Raw genomic sequence first — 20,586 nt, forward strand, 5'->3', positions numbered from 1 at the left:
GACCATGAAAAGACGAATTGCATTCAGCTACTTCTACTACTTTCTGATGACAGTTATGTAAGAGTCACTAGGGCTCTTCTGAAAAATTGGGAAGCAGATCTTGAAATGTCAGCAGCTGCAATTTTACATACACTTGATGATCTTGAGCCTGCACTGGGGTAACACAGGGAAGCGTTGAAGTGTTTAGTTCAGAATTCTGCATACAGCTCCAGGAACATGTCCTGAAGGAGACTTTTGGATTAGTGAAGTCGTGTCTTTTCATAGCCTATGTTTGTTTACCCATGCTTAATCCATTTTTGGAGCAGTAATTCATTTGAAATTGCAAGAAATTTAACCTTAAGAAGCAGAAATCTCCTGGCCCTCCTAATTCTCCTTCTTTCCATTATACTCTTTGCAAGTCGCTGATGATATTTCTGCCTTCCAACTACACAACAAATCTAACCTAATCAGAAAACAACAATCTACCTTTCCTGTAGTGTCCATCTCCTGGAGAGTGGCTGTTTCCTACAGTCTATCACTACTCCAATGTATTACATCCAGTTTCCAACAATTAGCACACTCCAGAGTCAAAAAAGACCAATATTATCTCAATTCTTTTTCTTCTTTTCACCAGTGCTAGCTGTAATGTCCTCCTTCTCATCTTTCTGGTTTTCTTATGCCTTGTCTTACTTCACCAAGTTATCAAACTGGAATATAAGATCACATGGGGAAAAGTAAGTCTTGTTAGAGATCAGTGAAGTTGCAAGGTGGAATTTGGACTAATTTTTTCAAATATTGTAAATTTCCAGTTTACCTTATTCTGACTTACTAACTTTGCTTATTTTTTGCCTTCCAAGGTTAGGATACATTCTTACATTATGTGTAGAAAGCAAGATGCTGCACTAAATACAGTGGACATGAAGGCATCTCATCTTTGGTAGCACATTCAAAGCCATCATATAAAGAAAAGCAGCTAAGCACTCAGATTGCCAACAGCTTTGCCTGCTCTGCAGGCAATAATATTTTGTGACAGGTGCTATCTTTAGGATACTTTGTCCTGGAAGCTCAAATAGCTCTCTGATTTCTTTGTAGGCAGCAATACTACTGTACATGACTTTAGTGAACTTATCTCTCTTGAGAAATATTATTGGAAATGAGAACAATTCTTGCTGTGATTGGAAAAGTTTGCAGAATACATGCAGTAGTCTGACTTCTGTGGTTGCACTTTGGCCCTAATTTGTATTTAACACCTTTGAGCTTATTTTTAAATGGTTCTTTTAAAAGGTTTGGTAAAAATGGTTTGTATCAAATGGCTGTAACAGAAATATTCTCTTTAAAATCTATTTTCTTTTTAAAACTTACATGTTTGAAACTTGCATTTGGGTCACTTTTGTGTGTGTGTGTGCATATCCGTGTTTCTGTGTATGAAGCACAAGCATGCATGGACATCCTAACAAGCACATATCTTTATATAAGCATTGTGTTAGAATCAGCCTTTAATTTCATACCGTAGAAGCAATGAAATAGCTCATTCCATTTGAAAGGCTTTCCAGATCTTTAGAGATAAGGAAGTAAAATATTTAATAGAATTACACAGATCCATGGCCTCAGTAATTGGCTTTTATTGCCATAAAATGATCCTTTTTCAAAACAGAGAAAGAGAGAGGGTAAAAGGCAAATGTATTATTGTCAGCCTCAGAAAATCCATTTTAGTTCAGCATAGGGCAATGATTATATATGAATAAACATGATGGGATTTTTTTAATATGTGAAAATGTGATATATAGAACAAGGGAACCTTGGACGATGTAAGGTGGGGATGTCATAGTTTACCTCTAGTAACCACATAGCCTCACATTAAATTAGATAACCTTTTCCTGATTGAGTAAATAGTGTTCAAAGGCGTTATTAACACAATAACAAAACATAATTAATTTGTTAGTATTATAGAAAAGTTGTCATTTAAGAATATTCTTAAGAATATTGATAGTAAATCTCCAATATGATACAAAGGAAAGTGCATATCATAGTTGTCATTTTAGTGGATTGAGGGGGGCAAATTAGAAAAAAATGTGGTGTCTGATTGATTCTACTTTCACAGTTCTCTCCTTTCTGTGTAAACTGTTCTTTAAAGCAACATACTCCTTTGCTTTTCTAGTGCAGACAGCAAAGACAGCAAATTTACAAGTATACTGGCAAAAAGACAGAAAAATCAGACTTCATACATTCAGATAATGTCTTTTCAGCGGATCAAAAAAATTATCATTGAAAGGGAGCACTCTTAATATATACATTGTCAGGTCCAATTACAGCTGCTACTATTTCAGAGTGTGATTTATAGCCTTGATAAGCACTTAAATTGCTTGACAAAAGCTGACATCAACATAGCTGCAACGGCAATGTTTTCTTTTTGATTGTCCCTCATCCTTATGTTGCTACAAAATATATTTATAATTTTGCTTTTTTCTTTTCCATATGATTGTAAACACCTCCTCTTTTTTTTTTCCTTCCTTTTTTTCATTTTCATTCTTTCACTTTTCTGTATACATGGCAAATATATCTCTATTTCTATTGGCTTAAGTATTCCATAAATATTAACATTGCCAGAGAATGGTATTTTTCAGCAATGTACATGAATAGAATTCCTTAACAAAACAAACCAGTAAGTCTGCTTCTTCTCTCTCTGCTACCAATGCTAATATTTAGGGAGCTAGAAATAGGGCACTACAATTTTGGCTCCTTCAGTTTTGTCAGATTATGTAATAAGGAAATTATAAGTGCTACCATACATGATGAGGAACCAAGACAGAAGTATGTAACAGGAAACACAGCTATTGTAATTCCTTAAAAAAGATACTGGCAAGTAGAAGGTACATCCTACTTCACATTGCCATTGCTTTCTGTGGTTGAGAAGTAATACTAAGAGTTGCATGCTGATATGATTGTGTAGCTCTGAGTTAAAGGCCAGGAGCATTAAAGTAGTATGAGTGAAGAACGGTTAATAGCAGAAGTACGTGTATCCGCAGTACGCATGAAGAGAATGGACATGTCAACATTTGAGCTGGCAAGCTGCATCACATGGAAGTTACAAAAAATCAGGGAAATCAACCAGAAATCAATATTTCTAACTAGAAGTGATATCCATGCTATGAGGCTGATGAATCCAGGATGATCAATAATCAGTGTTTCTGCCCATGATCTGAAGAGTTGCTCTGAGCAAGAAAGTTGACCATTCACCTGGTATTTCTTGTCCTTGGAGGTTTTACATTTACTTTTCCTTCCTCTGTCTTCTGTGTTTTTATTTACTACTTTCATAATCAGGGAAAACTTTGAAGGCTTGAGTCAGCAGCAACACATAATCACTGCTTTTTGAGAAAATGCATAAACGCATAAGTATTTATATGAATAAAGATATGAGTAAAATTATGATCTTTCCTGACCTGTTACATGCAGTCCTTTAGATATTTTTCTTAATCTCTTGGAATACTGTAATTGTTATTATAGATTAGACTAAAGTATCATCACTGCATATACTATTTTAAAAAGTTCTTACATATTGCTAAAATACTTTTTATTCTTAAGCCAAAATAATTGCCTGCTCCTATGGTTTGGTAATTTCTAAATGTGTTCACTTTAGAAGATGAAATTATACTAAACTGTTTCAGGTATGTCTCATGCATGTGGGTACAATTCTGGATTTGGCTTTTGAACATATCTTTTCATGTCTTTTCAATTCCTAACGACTATTTACCTGGGTAGGTATCTCCCTAAATGAGTAGACAGCATGGACTTAACTGAGGTCAGCCTGGATTCCATTCATTATAATTTAAATTAATATCCTATCAAGATTTTAATTTTATCAGCATTGCTTTAACCTATATTTTAGGGTAAATGTCCTAGCCAACTAAGACCTGTCTTTTAAAATAAAATGTGTTTTACAGTTCTTTATTCTGTTGAACTTAATGCTAAGAAAACAAATTAAAAAAAAAAAAAAAAAAAAACATAGAAATATATCTAATCCTCAGAGATACATTTCAGCCGTGAAGATTAGATTAGGTTTTTATAACCTGCTAGAGTTTATCCTTTTTTTCTGCCATTAGTAGTGCTGGTAAAAGGCTATTTTTCACCTTGTGACCTTTTTAATCATAGAATCATAGAATCATTCAGGTTGGAAAAGACCTCTAAGATCATCTAGTCCAACCTTTAACCTAGTACTGACAAGTCCATCACTAAACCATGCTACTAAGTTCCAAATCTACACATTTCTTGAAGATCTCCTGGAATGGTGACTTGTCACTTCCCTGAGCAGCTTATTCCAATGCCACACAACCCTTTCAGTAAATAATTTTCTCCTAATATCCAACCTAAACCTCCCCTGGCACAACATGAGGCCAGTTCCCCTTGTCTTATCACTTGGAATGTCATACAGTCACAAATTAAAGGTCACAAACAATTCTGACGTTGTAGACCTTCCCAAAACACCCAACATGTGGTAACGTTCAAGCATTTAGAAAGTGTTTGGGGCTCCAACATGGGTTACCTGCTGATGTCACAACAGAAAGCAGTTGATTATGTCATAGAACCCCACTCCCACCCATGATATAATTGCACTGTGAGTGTGGCCTTGCTGAATTCCAGTACGAGACGCAATGACGAAATACAGTCCCTTGCAGGGCTTGTATAACGTAAATTTTTAGTGCTGTTGCATAAATTTCCATTTTCATGGCTCAGGAATTCTCATGGCTCACTGAGTTCTCTGTTTCTTATTCTGTCATGTTTCAGTCATGATATTATTTATCTTCCTCATAACATAATTTATGTTTTGTTAATGGTTCTGGACATTAATTTCCTGTCAGCTCATCCTTCCTTTTTCTTGATCGTATTACTCTTGTTTCTACCTACTCTTTCTTCACGGATTACATTTTTCAAATCTTAATCCTGTTTATCTCCTCCAAACAATTACTCCATTTTATTGATAAAGATTTTGAAACGTAAAGCCCAAAGCTCGCTATAATACTTCACATGAAACCTACTTGCATGGAAAAGAGTAATTACCTGGTTTATTTTGTGAGTGATGTTACTGTTACCATATCCCATTACAGTATTTTGCTTTTTTTTTTTCCATCTACAATCCCATTTTAGACTTAAGAAATTTATCATGTGCTATGATCTTCAGTTTTTCATAAGACTACACGTTAGTAAATTTGGTTTTCTTTCTTCTCTCTCTCTCTCTCTCTGTTTCAAATTCTTACTTATTTAAAACTATTTCAGTCAAAGATAAAATAAGAAATACCTGGTTAAGAATTCTAGATTTAGAATACTTCCTGAGGATCACAGCACAAAGATGAGTCCAAGGTAAGGCTTGGAGTTGAATTCAGTAGTATTAAAATCCTAACAATGATTTTGTTTCTCATTTGTTCTGTCATTTGGTTACTTGTCTGATTCCAAACTCTCCCCAAAGTCTTTCTTTTAATCTTATTTGTAATACAAATACCAAGAGATGGCTGAAACTCCAAGAATTGAAATCTAACTTATCTGCTGTCAATTATATGGAAGAAAATTGAATTCCTTTATTCCTCCCTGGTCTTCATTTCCTACTGCCTACTATTGGGCAACTTTCTTGCTAGGATTTGTCTGGGTTTTGAACTAGACATATGCACAGAGTATGTGTGTAGTTTAAAATTAGTAGTATGTATTGATACAAACATACTTGTTTCACAAAGTTGCAGTCATTCTCTTATTAATAAGGTAATGCTCCATTGCATACAGTAACCAGAACTGAAATGTGGCAGATTTATTGAAATACATATCTCCTGGTAGACTTTCCAAGAATTTGCTGAGTTATGTCATTTTTCTCCCCTAAGTTAATCTTCTTTTTCAGTTAGTCATCACTGCTGTACTGAAACAAAAGAGGGACAAATATGCCTCTGGCCATCTTACCTCTTTATGTCAAAACTGTAAATTTTGCCTGCTAATGGTGTTGAGCTACTTATCTAATTCATATGCAAAGACTGTATGAAAAATACAGCAGTGTAAGATGCACTCCCTTGATGCTTGCTGTGTGTACAACCATGTTATCCAGCCATACAAAAGAAACATTTCTTTTTATGAGATTTCAATAACAGATATTTTGGGCCAGAGTTGTTTGGATCTAAGCTCAGAAGTTTAGAAGGCAATTTATGGTAGGGAAACTGTCTCAGTTTCAGAAATTTCAGATTTGCAACCTGGAGGTACATTAAATTCAAAGCAATGTGCATATAAAAAGCACTGGCAAATCTCCTTCTCTGTGGAAGGCTGGCTGTGAGTGAAAGAAAAAGCTGTTCAATCAGAAATGGAATCTCATAGCTATAAAATCATAGAATCATAAAATCATTTAGGTTGGAAAAGACCTTCAAGATCATTGAGTCAAACCATCAACCTGACCTACCCAAGTCCCATCACTAAATCATGTCCCTAAGTGCCACATCCATGTCTCCTAAATACCTCCAGGGATTGGGACTCCATCACTTTCCTGGACAGCCTGTTCCAATGTTTGACCACCCTCTCTGTGGAGAAAGAACTTGATGGGCCCAAAAGCTCCGTTGTATCCCTGTCCCATTATAGGAATGCATCTGGGTATAGGATCTTCGGAGCACTGCACACTGATAGGTCTCAGAGACCAACCAGAGGGTTGGTTAGACCAGCAGGTTGTGGGGTGACACAGTAGTGTGTACAGCCGAAGTTAAACACAAGCATCTGTTAGGGTTGATAATAAAAAGAGAGAGGAAGTCATGGTCTCTTTGTATCTAATAGCTTTTTTTCATTGACTTCAGGAAGTCACACTTCGATTTCTTTAATATGGACTTTTCTTTCAGGAATGAAATATATTCCCAAAATCTATTTTCATAGTTTATTCTCACACATAGTTTTATTATAATTTAAAGAAAAAAATATATTAGGTACTTTTGTTCTTCTTCAGGCATCCATATTTTTCTTTGTTAGCAGGGCTCCATCAATTGTACAGTTGCTTTCAATATAGGGTAATGCTGATCTCTACAAAATCTGTAGCAAACTGCTCCTCTCCTTCCCCAGCACCTCAATTTAACCGTAGGATTAAGATGAGTAAGAGTTAAGCCGTGGTGGTTCTGAGGGTTAAATTTAGATAGTTTGGGTTTCTGCCCGTCACCTGGAGGTCAGAGCTGCGTTAAAAACAACTACTGACATCCAGAGGTGGCATCAACATTGCTGGGGGGCAATCAGCACTGTATACATAATGGCCCAATTTGCCCTCTGCTACACTTCTCACATATTCTTTTTAAACCCTTCTTTCATAGATCACAGAATCAGCCTTTTCTCCAGGCTGAACAGACCCAGGTCTCTCAGCCCTTCTTGATAGGGAAGATGCTCCAGGCCCCGTATCACCTTTGTGGCCCTCAGCTGGACTCTTTCCAGGAGATCCCTGTCTTTTTGTACCGGGGAGCTAAGAACTGGACACAGTATTCCAGGTGAGGCCTGACCAGGGCAGAGTAGAGGGGGAGGATCACCTCCCTTGACCTGCTGGCCACGCTCCTTTTAATGCACGCCAGGATCCCATTCGCCCTATTGGCCACGAGGGCACACTGCTGGCTCATGGTCAACCTGTCGTCCACCAGGACCCCCAGGTCCTTCTCCTCAGAGCTCCTCTCCAGCAGGTCGTCCCCCAGCCTGTACTGATATGTCCGGTTGTTCCTTCCCAGGTGCAGGACTCTACACTGCTCTTATTAAACCTCATTTGGTTTCTTCCTGCCCATCTCTCCAGCCTGTCCAGGTCTCGCTGAATGGCAGCAAAGCCTTCTGGCATGTCAGCCACTCCTCTCAGCTTTGTGTCATCAGAGTACTTGCTGAGGGCAGACACTATTCCCTCGTCAAGGTCGTTGAAGATGTTGAACAAGACCGGACCCAGCACCGACCCCTGGGGAACACCGCTAGTCACAGGTCTCCAGCCGGACTCTGTGCCACCGATCACCACCCTCTGAGCTCGGCCAGTCATCCAGTTCTCAACTCACCTTACTGTCCACTCCTCTATCCCACACTTTCTCAGCTTTGCTAGCAGGATGTCATGGGAGACAGTATCGAAAGCCTTGCTAAAGTCAAGGTAGATGACATACACTGCTCTCCCCCCATCTACCCAGCTGATGATGCCATCATAGAAGGCAACAAGGTTGGCAGAGCATGACTTCCCCTTGGTGAATCTATGCTGACTACTCCTCATAACATTCTTCTCTTTCAAATGCTTGGAGATGGCATCCAGAACAAGCTGTTCCAACACCTTTCCAGGGACAGAGGTGAGATTGACTGGCCTGTAGTTTCCCGGATCCTCCTTCTTGCCCTTCTTGAAGACCGGAGTGACATTGACTATCCTCCAGTCTTCAGGCACCTCTCCTGTTCTCCAGGACCTTTCAAAGATGATAGAGAGTGGTTCGGCTATCACCTCTGCCAACTCCCTTAGCACACATGGATGCATGCCATCGGAACCCATGGATTTGTGTGCGTTGAGCCCACTCAGACGCTCCCGAACCACTCTCTCGTCAACCAGGGGGGAGCCCTCCATTTCCCAGACCCTTTCTCCTCCTGCCAGGGTCGAGGAGTCCCAGGGGGGAATCCTTGAAGCAAAGACTGAAGCAAAGAAAGCATTCAGTATCTCCACCTTCTCGGTGTCTCCTGTTACCCAGACACCCATCTCGTTCAGCAAGGGACCCACATTATCCCTAGTCTTCCTTTTACTGTTTACATACTTTAAAAAAAACTTCTTATTATCCTTTATCTCTTTTGCATGCCTCATTGCTAGGTGGGCATTAGCCTTCCTCGTCGTGTCCCTGCAGGCCCTGACAACACTTCTATACTCCTCCCAAGAGGACAGGCCCTTTTTCCACATTTCATCTTCCTTTTGATCTTATCGATGAGCTCCTTGCTCATCCACGCAGGTTTCCTGCCCTCCTTCCCCAATTTCCTACTCTTAGGGATGCAACCAATCCTGAGCTTGGAAGAAGTGCTGTTTAAATGTTGCCCAGCTTTCACAAGCACCCTTGCCTTCTAGCAACCTAGCCCATCAGATACCCCCAAGCAGGTCCCGGAAGAGGTCGAAGTTGGCTCTCCGAAAGTCCAGGGTAGCAATCCTGCTTTTTGCCTTATTTCTTCCACCAAGATCTTAGTTTTGCAAATATTTCTGTATGCACCAAGCGTGATTCTTGTGAGTAATGGGAGGCACAGTGTTATCTTGTTCACAGGATTGGGTCATATCCATTAGCACAGGACAAAAATGACTGAATGTCAGGGAGGCAGGCTATGGAGTGGCCTTTCAATTATTATACGTGTGTTCATAATGCAATCTATCTAAAAGACAGCTATAGTGTTTACTGAGCAGATAATAATGGCAAAAATCTTTATTTTTTACATCTGAAAAGATTATGAAGGACAGGAAAGTTTAAGATATCATTTTATTATTTACAAATAGTTTCTTTTTTGACAAAAATAAAAAATAAAAAAATAAAGGCATTTCAGCAGTGTGAAAGGCTTCAACATTCCATACTGAAAAGCTTGAGAGGAAAAAGATAAAAAGAAAATCAAATAAAGAAATGGTGTTCAGTTAGAAATAACACAGTTAAAAACACAAGATATTTTGGAAAGATAAAGTAGCTTTCCAGTGTTTGATAGCATTATTTTTATATTTCTTCTAGTCACAATTGGAAAAAAAAAAAAAGTCTTTTCTCCTAGATATGTGGATCTCTTGAAATATATATTACACAGGAGGACAAAATCAAAGTCACTGTGGTACAAAACAGCTGGAAGCAAGTAAAGCCTTTTATCAAAGTTAACCTAAGACTCATTTTTAAAATAATGCAATTGCTAACCTCACCGTCAAGATTTTTCCTACAAAAAATATCCACCTGACAAGAGATGGATAGCAGCTTAATATTACTTCTCCAGATCTGCTCAGAACTCAAAACTGATTCAAACTGCACGTACAGTTATTCAATGCAAAATCATTCTTTTTCCTTCATCCTCTTTTCTCATGCCTTATTGATACTTGATTGTTTACACATCCTGTCTTCTCTACAAGCCTATAAAACCCCATAGCCAAGAGTTAATATTTGCTTTGTGTCTAGTGAAATCTTCCTGATCTAGCTAATGCTTATGGTCACTGCAGAAAAATAAATGGTAAATAATAAGTAATAATTGTTTTATTCATATGGATAATTGCATGACAGCAAAGGGAAAGTATTAACAGAGACTGCAGTACCTCCCCATCTATAAGATGAATGCTTTAAATCTCTGTATTCTAATTCTTCTTCAAATGACAGAAAAATGTCAAGACAGGAAATAGACAAATGAGTAGTAAATCAGGAGGAGGGCTAAGAGGGAAGATGCAACCTCAAATTAACCATTTTAAATTCTACTTATTTTTGATTTAGCATGACCTTTAAATCTGTTAATAAAATGACAGTATCTCTGAGAGTGTTGATGTTAGTTTAATATCCCTTATGACAGTAAAAAATGGACTGAGGCTATGGGCTATGTCATTTGCTGGTGAATTAGATAAATCTTAAAGTTTATTTTCTGACTGTATAGTTAGCTTTTGCAGCTACCCCTAAGACATTAACCTATCGAAAAGGAGAAGATATCATCTTTCAGGAGAAACATGTCATAAATATTTTGATAAAGTATTTATAATCCTCAAAAACAGATGGCTGTTCCATAAAGATTGCCAGCTGAGAAGGTTTGCTGACAGAAACATGTTAAACAACTGTTTTTTTGTTTTGTTTTGTTTTGTTTTGAGGAAAGGCTTGCACCACAAAATCAGATGCATTCTTCTATTAATCAATCACAGCTGGGTGATTTTTGACAGCTGGAGCATGCTAGACCTAATTTGATTGTCTTGCACTTTTTCTGATTAATAAATTCTGCATAAGGGGAAACTTGATGGAGACAGTATAAAAGCAGATCACTTGCACAAAGTATAGGTGGGATGAAGGGGAAGAAAATAATTTGACGTACGGATAAAGGAAAATCCATGGGACTGTGTTCATACATACAAAAATTAGTTCTGTTTTGTCTGAGATACTAATAAGACAGCATTTAAACTCTCAGGTATAAATTCCCCCAAAGAATACATGTTAAATAAGCAGGGTATTTCATATGAGATTTCACATAGGCTTTGAATCTTTTCTGTATATATTAAGAACCTTTTTGATGGAAAGTAAGAGAAACATATGGCAAGGCAGGGCTCAGTATAAAATGTCATATCACTGCATTCATTCCCATGATCAACAAGATCACGTAGTCTAGAGCACAGAAAGATACTGAGAGTGTGAGAAACATAAATCAGAAGAACAGTAACTGACAGATATTCTCTTCCTTGTGTGATACTCGATAGTGAAAGTCTTGTCATTTGAGAATATTGGCGTTTCCACAGCTAAACAGTCTCAGATGTCACCTTGGAAGATCCCCACATTTGTCTTTGCCACTCATCTCCCTAAGATGTTTGTTGTCGCTTCTGGGTGGATTGGAGGCCATTCTACCACTGAATATTGATGAATTGTATGAAAAAAACTAACCAGAAGTACTTTGTCCACATTGGTAACTTCCATGATACATTGTATTGTTGCTGCTAATTTTGGTCAAGCAATGTTATAATTGGAAAACTTTTAATTATTGCATCACTGAAGATGAACAGGACTATAGTGCTAACATTCAAACAGCAAAGACATTCAGAACTGTAGTAAGACGTGTTGGTACCTAAGTCTCGTCTCCCTCCCCCTTAAGAGTCTGAGGCACTTTCATTCTTTCACTATGAGAGAGAGGAAATGTAAATGTGGTAAACCAACTTCTCTTGATCTCATCTTGATATAGTTGTGGTCATGCCTGAGACTGTTGCTTTGAAGAAGATTGGTAAAATAAATTCCACTTCGTTCCAACAACAAATTTTCTCTAGGCCTTGATGGGACTGCCTTGTATATGACTGAAGAGCTCTGTGCTTATAGGAAAAAAAAATTTACCAAGTATTGCATAACTATAGAACATTTTTGCTTTTTAGATCAGAAATGAATGCAACTAACTAAGAATAGCCAAATACTTCAGGGAGACTTCTTTGCCAAGCAATCTCTGAATGCAGTAAAGACAATACTGTTTTTTGTTTGGAAAAGAAAAAAGTGGTCCTACAAAATTGCTTGTGGTTGATATGTCCTGAAAATATTTTAATTTTTGGTAATTTTTTGACTAATCAAAAATATGACTAAGGTTTGAGACCTTTCAAATGACTTTGTTGTTGTGGAAAGAAAAACATGTTTTAGAAAACATTGGTGAAACCATTAAGATTACTTATATTTCTTGCTTCCTGTAGGGTATCTTTTAGCTGCAGCATGATAAATATTTGAAGTTCCTAATTATAAAACAATGGAATTATTTTAATTAATATTATCTCATGAAAAATGAACTTTAAAAGGTATTCATGACCCCTCAGTAATGTTAAAGAAGCAGACATTCTGCAGTTCCCATTCTTAATTTCTACTTCTCTCAGTATGCAAAAATGATTTTTTTTCCCGTTATGTGTGGGGGATTCTTCCTGCTTTTTACAACTCACAAAATTCAAAGATTACTAGGTCAGATTTAAAGTATTATTGCCTCCTGGCACTTCTACATTTAGAAACAAACCTGGAAAGCATTGGATATTGTTACATGTAAAAATGAAGCTCCTGAAGCATTTGAAGTCAAAGCTCAGTTTGATCCATTACTGTACTAGGCCAAAGTGCAAATATTCAGGGAAAAAAGTATTAGCTATATATATTCATAATTCTTTACTTTGTCTCCATCATTTAAGATAAACCCTCAGGGGAGTCAGTTATTTGAACACATTAGCAAGCTAATGCCATAGGCAAGAGTTACAGTATTACCCAATGGAGCTCATCCTGCTCCCAGGGAAGTTAAAAGGTATTTTGACATGAGCTCCCATAGAAAGAGTATCCAGTACAATATTTGTGATTCCTGCAATAAACCGAGGAAAAATGCAAAACCTGTTGCTGCATGCTTGCTAAGTCTTTTACAAATATAGCGGATAAATCTTAAGAGCTGCTTTATATACTCAAATATTTACATAAAGTTAGTCTATTGTTTCTATAGATGTTGATGTAAGCATACTGAAAATAAATTATTTGAGGCACATAAAAGAACTCCAGTCCCCGACAGAGAAAGAAAACCATGATTTTCTGTATTAGAAATGCATGGAACTGATATGAATGGACTTAGGTTAGCATAAGAAGACTGTATCTGTTGTCAAGCATGTCAAGACCTTGACTGATACATCATCAAGAAGCAGCTTTGTGTTTTTTGACATTTATGCTATCGATATATGGAACTCTGTGTCCTATTAACTCCATGTTTGCTTTATACTGAAAGCTCTTTTAAAGCTGTGCAAAGTCTTTGAAGCATTGGAAGGATGCTCTAAGTAAAGAAGAAAGGGAAATAATGTCTGTGATGTGAGAGTTTTGCCTTTCATTCACCTGTGTTTTTTCTTGTTGTAAACATCCTTCCCATTATCACAATAACATTTTACCTTGCCTTCAGTTTTCACAACTCAGTCCATCACTAGTATCGTCCCTGAGTTTGAGTGATGGATGGCCTGTACATGGTGCTTATTGAGTGCTGTGCATTTTACACAGGTCATGTCAATTAAGACCATGATGATTATAATATTTGACACTTACAATGAACTTAGTGTATAGGAAACATGAAATCAAGATAGCGAAATACCTACCTGCACATCAGTATTCAACAAAGGAACAGGAAGTCATGTTATTCTCATAGGTTTTAGTTTCTTCTATCTTCTTAAAGCAAGGATATTTAGTACAATTTATTGGAAGTCACTGCTTTAAAATTATTGTTTGCTCTTAATTATGTTTTTATTCTCTGCTTATCTAGCAATCTCCAGATATACGGGATTTTTCTTTTCTTTTTGTCTCTGTAAATATGTGATGACTCAATGTATGAGTAATTCTTTTGCTATGATTTTGGCATGATAATGTCTAATTTCTGAATCACTTGTTTAATGTAAGATAGGCCCTAGGATAAATTAATTATATGAACACATTAGTATCTAGCTGCCTTAGGTAAGGATTACAGACACAAATTTGATCCTATTGTAGTCAGAGAGAGTCTGGGCCTGAATTCAGAGTTACATGGTGTTATAAGAGAAAACACAAATATACATTAGTAATCTCTGTGTTTTGCTAGTGTATTCCAAAGAGAAGTGAGACTAATACTTGATTGTCTTCACACCTTAATATTCTATTTTACAAGTGTAAGTGGGAAATGATCAAGGATAATAATAATAATAAAAAAATCTACATCAGATATATGATGTAGGAATCGTTGAGAGATTAAATAGCAGTAAATCTGTGAGTTGAGTACTCTTACGTTCATTTTAATAGGCATGTGAAAATAAAATGTGGTGGGTAAGTTTATCCCAAATGTGCACTACGAGGCGGAGATTTTTCAGTCAGACTTTGGGAATCATAAATGCAGCTGTTTGCCTTTTGTTTGTTGTTTAGCTTATAGCATAAATGGAGTGACCCTTTGTCTTGTCTCAATGCAATTCAATTTTACTTTCCCTGATGCCCAAACAGTCGGTCATGACCAATAAGCAACATCATATTGTTATGTTTCCTAAACAACACCACATGAATTAAGATATTACTTCTAAGATTTTTGTACTTTGTAGTCCTAAATTGTAGTAATAGAGATGGCCTCAAGAAAATTCAGAACTTACTAAAGTGATTCAAAGTTCATTTGAACCACCTATTGAGATAATGTTCAATGTTGCAACAATGGCTATTAATAAAATTATATAAATTGCTGTGTCTGATGTTTGGTCAATCCTTGCAAAACTTAAAATGCATTTACATTGAATTTGTGATTAATTTGATTTTTAATGTAATAATGAAAACTACTGTTACTATTGTTATTATAGCCTTGAAGACAGTCTCAGCTATCTTTTGGTTGTCTTTTCACAGTTTTACTCTAATTTTGGTCTAGTATTTTGTTCTTAATTACTTGGAAAAGAGAACACCTCCATGGCTGAACTCATTCTCAAAGGTGAGTTCAACTTCCTGAATGAGCGATAGAGAAAATATTAAAACTTCAGCAATTATTGTTTATGACTTAATGTTCTAACACAAATTTTTAATCTTTATTTCTTGAATAACAGACTTATTTTATCTTTACTCATCGAAATTATAATGGCAATTGAACTCTTGAAGATAAAGCAAGAGATTTCTTAATCTCTTGAATTAATCCCATTATTTCTACAAATACCCTACCTAATTTTAAATTATTCATACCTTCTCTTTTTATTATTGTTCTTCAGATCTCATAAACTGTTACTGTCCATCTTATAGTTTTAACCATGCTACTTTATACTTAGTTATCACTTTTCCTTCCCCAGGTTTTGAGATTTGTTTTGGCAGAATTTAAAAAAATAAAATAAAAAGTGCAATATGTAGAGCACAGTCATTGATTGCCTTCCAAGTAAATATGTATTATCACTAGCATGGCTTATGAAAAACAAATAGGTGTATATGGAGGGAGGTGATTTGTATTAATAGATTAATGCACAGAGCTGTAAAAAGCAGTAACAAGTTGAAATTATGAACAAGAAATTATAGGATGAATGTCAAGAAAATATATGGTCATGGCAAGGTATATGTTCGTATGCAGACAGAATTGCTGTACACTATCATTTGAATCAACTGACAGTGTAGTAGAATAGTATTAAATAATATGTTGTACAGAGTAGCTTCATTGACAGAGGAAGATGACACAAGGGATAGGCCATTCAGGTCTCTTATCTATGCAGTTCACTGCCTGAAAATGAGTAATTGTCTCACAGCAAAAGACTTCTAATCCACATACCAGGTTCAAACCATCTCTGGTTTAAGCAACAATAATTTAGCAGAATGTTTCTTAAGCAAAAATTTATCTCTTCATCTTAAATGATTAAAAAATAATCAAAATTATAGTTCAAGCATAATTCAGCTGTAATAATAATGCCAACAAAGACATCTTGAATTGTAAGCAAATCCTATTAAACAAGGATGTATTTACCTTGGATTAAAATGGGATATAATATGTAAGAATAACTCTAGGAGATGATGCACTGTTTCAGACAAATGCCAGCAAACAAATATATGATCTTATTGCTGCATGTAATGTATATCAGATGAGGTAGTGAATATCACACCTTTCCACCATGTGCAATTCTTTAAATATTCTTACTTTTTTATTCCTGCATTGGAGGTGGACAAATTACAACATTACTCTTTAGAAAAGCCTGCTACTACTGACAGGGAAAAATATTTCCTGTAGCCAGCTGGCATCTAGTACAAAGCTGTATGAGTGCATACTCTTTCTTCCTTTGGAGTATGAGAGAGTATAATAGTGTTCAGGCACTAATTAACTCATTTAAACCTTGCCTTTTTTTTTTTTTCTTTATGACCCAGGTGCCCTCTTCTAGTTAAAAATAATCACAGAGAAGTAACAATTTCAAAGATTTAGAAAAATGATCTCGTATTCAGACAATCTCTGGTAACAACTCTTGCACAACCATGTGCCTGTGTGAGGATTACAATGGAAAAACTCTCTGTTATGACAGTTCTACATTGGCAGGAAGTATGTGGTATTAACAATAAAGGTGTTTTGTTTTTTTTTTCTTCTCTTCTGCAGTTATAGAGAGAATTATGCATGTTTTTTTCTTTGGTAAGAAGAGAGTTTTCTTAAATGTGTTTCCTCTGTAGAACAACTCAGCAATCCATGTATAAGTAACCAGACAATGCAAGAGAGAGGGTTAATTTTTTTTAATTTTTTTTTTTTTGACAAAAGGAAGTTTATAAGTAGGTTTAAGGAAATGCACTCCATTTGGGAATAATAATAATAATAATAATAATTAATAATAATAATAATAAAGACCCAAGCCAGAAACCTAAAGATTGGGCAAAAAATTGACTTGCACATGTGAAATATTACCATGATATTACTACTAGCCACACAGATGAAAAAAGTGCCTCATGCTGGTTGGTAAAGCGAGTGTACCTATAACTCACAGGAGGACTGATTGCGGGTTCTTGGCTTTTACCATTCAGCATATAAGTAGCATGGAAATTTTACCTTTTTAAGATAAACTGATCTGAAAAGCTGTTATTGATCATCGTTGTATTTTATTTGTAGGAACCAAAATTTCCCAAAGTCTGGTTAGCAGATAGAGCAGTTTTCAGTGCTCTCATTTGCTCATGTGGTTTTCAGCCGTGGCAGTAAAATCAGTGGCTTCACAGAAGCCCCAGTATTCACCCTCAGCAACTGTCCCCTTAAAGAGGAGTGGTAGTTTATCCAAGGTACTAAAATGTTCTGTTCTGTGCTGCTCCCCAGTGAATATGTTCCTTCACAAATGCGGGTATTATTTAAACCACACATTGCTTTTAACAAGGCAATGTTCTTAGGGAGAAGCAATATTTCACTGCATTTCCTGAGATATTTAAAAGAAAAAAAAAAAAAAAAGATCAGGTTTTCAGGCACACATGACCTTCTTCAGATTTATAGCAATTACATTTGTGATAGCCACCTTCAAGAAGGAGCAGATAAGCACTTGGAACAATATAAAAAATATGGTAAATACTGCACTCTGCAAACTTTCCCAAACTGCAAAAAGCCAAGCAGCCTCTACCCCTGACACATGCTCTCAGGTCTCAGGGTTGAGTTAGAAGACCTTTCCCGCCAACAGCTGGGACAATGCAAAGCACTGACCATGAGTTTGCCAATACACTCACATTTCAACTAGTCAAGGGGTGAGCCTGTTATTTTTAAAACTCTTGCAGTGACAGTATCAGTCGGTGCTTCTTCCGTTGTGAGCTGAGCCAGGTATGGTGGTAAAACAATGCCAGAGCCTGATTTCTCAGCTTTTTGTATTAGTGTGTTAAATCCAGAAAAAGCAGAAAATGATGGGGTTTGTGCAGACAACCATCGGGAACTTTGTGAGCCTTTTTATGCATTACCGACTTTCCCAGAAATGTCTTCTTTTAATCTAGTTGGTTTGATCAAAATTAGATAAGCCCATCTTACTGAGACTTTATGTGTGAATGTTGGTTTCATGTAAATTATCTATCTGTATAAACCCCTAATACTTCTCTATGCATTGCTATCTTTCTAGATCTTTGCATAGTAATTTTTTCTTTCATACTAATAGTATCTACAATCAAACAACTATAACTGAAGTTATATTAAATACTTCTAACCTATTTACTTGGTAACTTAACCTATTAACTTGGTAATCTTAACACCAACCTGGGGGTACTCACTATTTTGTCTTGAATAAGCTCTGTAAATTCCTTACATGCATACCCAGGAAAATGGTTTTGTTATTCAGTATTTTCTGTCTTTCAATCCAGAAATGGTTCTCCCCTTCCTTTTCTTGGAAATCTACCCAGTCTATTTGCAATACTTTTCTACTTTAATTTTAAGCTGGAATGGAATATGGCTTGCATCTGTAGCAGAAGCCAAAACTGCAACAACTAAGACTACTGTGTCTTATTAAAACAGATTAATTTTAGATGAGTTTCTAGGGAATGCAAACCCACCCAGAATAAAAGGAAAGGATTGTATAATCAACAGTGGAAATGTTGATGAAGTGCTAACCAAAACGTGATATCTTCAACCCTCAAGCATTCAGGTTACTGTCATTGGCATTAACAGGACTTTTGTTCACACATTAAGGAAAAACAAGTCTATAGAGAGTTAGCAGCCATTACTACATATTAGTCCAAAATGAATAGTAACAGAAACTAAAGCTACCTTATGCTTTTCTTTCCCACAAGTGGTGTACAATCATTGGTAGTAAACACAGAATAATACAGGAATGACCATTCACAACCTTATTCAAAATGTTAGTTTTGTATGTAAGCGTGCTTGTTTCTCTGGTGAGATAAGTTTAATCTGTTCTGATGATCCTGTTCTGTAGTCCTACACTTGTCAAGATTTCTGTAAATGTTCCATCATGTCAAATATGCATTTTTTAATTTTGAAAAAGTTGCTTTTGTTGTAGCCAGGGCTGTAAACCCAACATTTATAAGTCACCTCCTATCTTTTCTAAGAAGCAGTTTCTGCCTTTGTTAATGCACAAGGAATTTATATCAACAGAACAAAATCACGGGACTTGTATGTTCCTAGAGGATGAGGGCTAGAATTGGTTTCATTATCTACAGGTCAGGTTCAGAGATCATCTGAAACATCCATGTGCATAGTTTACCTTAATGCTAGAGATGATTAATAAGAGTATGAAGAAAAAAAAAATCTTGCATAAGAAAAAAATCTACAGCTGTTTTAAAATCTCCATGGAAACAGAAATTATGATCATTCAGACCTTTAGAAATGATGAACATTTCAGTGTTTCAAGCTTTGGCCTTAATTCCAACTGAATCCTTAAGCTGTCCTAATTTTGAGATCCAGGTTGTTCACCTGCAAGTAAAATCCATCACCATGAAATCTGACTTAGAAGGCCCTTTTTTTTGGCTTCTTTTATAACATATTGTGGCAGGCAGGTGATGGAAGTGCAAAATGGAGAGTGGTCTCATACAGACCTCTCAATGTTCTGACATTATCTTGTCCCCAGACAAAATCTGCATCCTAGAATGAAGGATTGAATAGATACATTTTGCAGTTGCTTATTGGTGAGCCGTCACTCAGTGATGTGGTAATGCTAAAGAAAACATTCAGTTCCTCCTAATGATCATTTTCTCCTGGGCAGGATATCTACTTGTACAGGAATATTTCCAGCCTTACCCTGCAATTCCGGGTAAATGAAATATTGTCACGCACACAGAGCTGAATCTCAGGTCAGGTGTGGTTCAAGTAACTAAATTTAACGCTGTTATTGTTGTATAGTTCTTATGTGCCTTTAAAGATAGAAGCTAGGTCTCAGGGCTCGTGGTGAAGGGCAGTAGCAACAGAGTGAACATCAGGCGGCCTGTGACAGGATTGCTGTGATGAGCCACCTCTGTTGGCAGGCTCAGTGTGGGAGCCCCAAAGCGAACAGACACAGAAGGTAGGGAACAGCTTAATTCCTTTTGAATGACTGGTATGAATACTCACTAGAAGTGATTTTTTTTTTAGGTAAACGTGTGTGTCTACAGAAACTGAAACAAACTTTGCAGGATTTAACAAACAGCTAAGAAATATTTATCTTACTTGAGGAAACGATACATTAATGTTTAAGTGGCTTTGTTTCATTAAGAGACTTGGTGACGTAAGTGGCCAGACATAGCTATCTTAAACAATCAGAATTTGACAGTTTACAGATTTTCCCCCAATTAATCAAGTAGATTGTTGTTCACAAAAAATATATCTTAATCTGCTTTCAGTATTAAAAAACCTGCTAAGAATTTTTCCTGTGAAAAAAGGTCCAGTTTCTCTGATATCATTCTTTAGCACAATCTAATACTAGAATTATTTTATTAATATTATTATTATTATTTACTCACCTAAAAGTAGGATTTTGGTCTCAGTTGATCACATACCCTCCAGTTACAATCTGTAGGATAGATGGATGTTTTT

This window comes from Cygnus atratus, chromosome 5 (genome assembly GCF_013377495.2).
Source record: "Cygnus atratus isolate AKBS03 ecotype Queensland, Australia chromosome 5, CAtr_DNAZoo_HiC_assembly, whole genome shotgun sequence".
Taxonomy (NCBI): Eukaryota; Metazoa; Chordata; class Aves; order Anseriformes; family Anatidae; genus Cygnus; species Cygnus atratus.